At 33.4% G+C, this 2,022-nt stretch overlaps 1 pseudogene; it reads right to left on the bottom strand.

Annotated features, from left to right (window-relative positions):
• Nucleotides 1–368: 368 nt before the first annotated feature.
• Nucleotides 369–718, bottom strand: LOC119516161 (annotated as a pseudogene).
• Nucleotides 719–2,022: the final 1,304 nt, after the last annotated feature.

The following is a 2,022-nucleotide window of genomic DNA, read 5'->3' as shown; positions in this document are numbered from 1 at the left end:
TCTGTGGTTTTAAGTTTCATGGCATCAAGTAATAAATCTTTCAGTTTACTAAAATATTTAATATTTTAAATACACATAAGCAGTTATTGTTGCCTACTGCACTGCTATTTCTCTAATTCTTTTTTTTTTTTTTGGCCTTGGGCTTTGCTTTATTGACCTCAGAGCACTCTTTAGATGCAATTAAAAAAACAAACATGCTTACTCCACGGGAACTCAAACTGGATGCATGCTGGTGCCACCTGATTCAAGAGAATTCTCCAGCCAAAGCAGATTTATATAGCATGTTAGAGAAAAAGATGAGGCAATCTGGTGCTGAGTCCCCGGGTGTCTTATTGGCAGAGGAGCAGTCAGAGATGGAATGGGCAGGCTTATGCCTCTTTCTTGTAAATGCGAGTGTTAACTACACTGCCATGGGTAAGTGTCAGGATGAGTTTTCCATCATTTGGCTCCCACACTGCATGTGGACAAGTTTGCCTTCATCAAGTGTCACAGTGGACTTGACTTTCCTGTCATCTGCTCTTGTCTCAACAAACTTCATCCCTAGCTTGAAGCTGATCTCTGTGTTCTTGGAGGTGCTCTGTGTCTTTATGGTAATAGTGTTCCCTTTCTTTTCCATGACGGCCACCTGCCTGGATGCAAAACTCACACCGAGAGATTACATGTAGTCATCGAAGTTCCTGATGTCCACTAGCTTCCAGGTGCCCAGGAAGGAGACCATCTGATGAGGCTGGGTTAGGTGGGAAGAGAAGTGGTTGGAGAGAGCAAATATGCTAGGGCTCCCAGAAAAATCACCCCAATTCTTATATTCCTCGGTCTTTACTTATTCTTTATTCACAAAAATGTATACTTGGAAATATTTTACTTAAACTTTGTTTTCCATTGATGATTTTCCCAAAATATTTGCTAGTAATCTTTATACAATTCTTATTTAATTTCCCAGAATTCCGCAAAGTAAAGAGTTGTATTTGATTAGTGGATTGATCTCTGTCTCAATGAGGAATGTTTCTGGATACTATTTTCTGTTAGAATGCAGCCTAAGTCTATATTACCTACACACCCTATTACTTGAAATGAAAATAACCACCATAAAAGTGTAGACAAAAAAGTAATAACCATAAATATAATGTGATACTTTAAAGTCTATTTCAAAAAAGAGAGTGAGAAAAAAGGAGTACAAAATTCAATAAATTCCAAAGCAAGTATTCAATGCAGCAAGTTAATCATAATAAGGATTTTGTTTTGAAAGTTTCTGTATACTACTTATTTTTCAGCTTAATCAATTGTTTTAATTATATTAAGTCAACAATTTATTATAATTTAATAAAGTCATTTTAATATGGATTTAAGCACAGTATATGCATATGGAATTTTTAGTGATCTGACATATCAAGATGAAAATTTTCCCAAAATAAAGTAATAACATTTTCATTTAGTCATTGTATCCTCTGCTAATTATTAGTTTCAATAAGAAGTTAACACAAGCAGTTCAGATAGCATTTTCTTTCTGGCATAGCTTTGTGCTATTTGTTTTTCAGTCTTAGTGTTCTAATGTTCATCAGACTTATATTACTACAAGTATGGGTTGAACCATATAAGATCACTTTACTCGATTCTTTTCAGTCTTCAAGTATAGCAATACTATATGGTGCAACCTCATTATTCCTTCCAAGTTGTGAACGGTAGGGAGGCTTATTTTGTTGTGTAAATCATTCTTCACTATAATTTCCATTGTGTGATTATGATGACAATCCACATATATTTGCTCTTCAAATAAATTATTAATTTTCAATTTGATTATTTTAAAATGTTTCTCATTTTTATCAAATAAAGATGGAAAGTACTCTAAATTGCATTTGTTTAGAAATTGAGTTTTGTGGAGAAGAAACAATATTTGGGCTATTGAATTCTCTAGAAAATAAAATCTAAAAAATTAAAAATGCACATACGTTATTGTAATGGAAAAGATCAGCAGTTCTGCTAATTTCAAAATAAAATATGCACATATAGGAATTCAATAAATAT

Source organism: Choloepus didactylus, chromosome 2 (assembly GCF_015220235.1).
Source record: "Choloepus didactylus isolate mChoDid1 chromosome 2, mChoDid1.pri, whole genome shotgun sequence".
NCBI lineage: Eukaryota > Metazoa > Chordata > Mammalia > Pilosa > Megalonychidae > Choloepus > Choloepus didactylus.
Note: the sequence above shows the minus strand (reverse complement) of the source record. Positions and strands in the feature narration are given on the sequence as shown.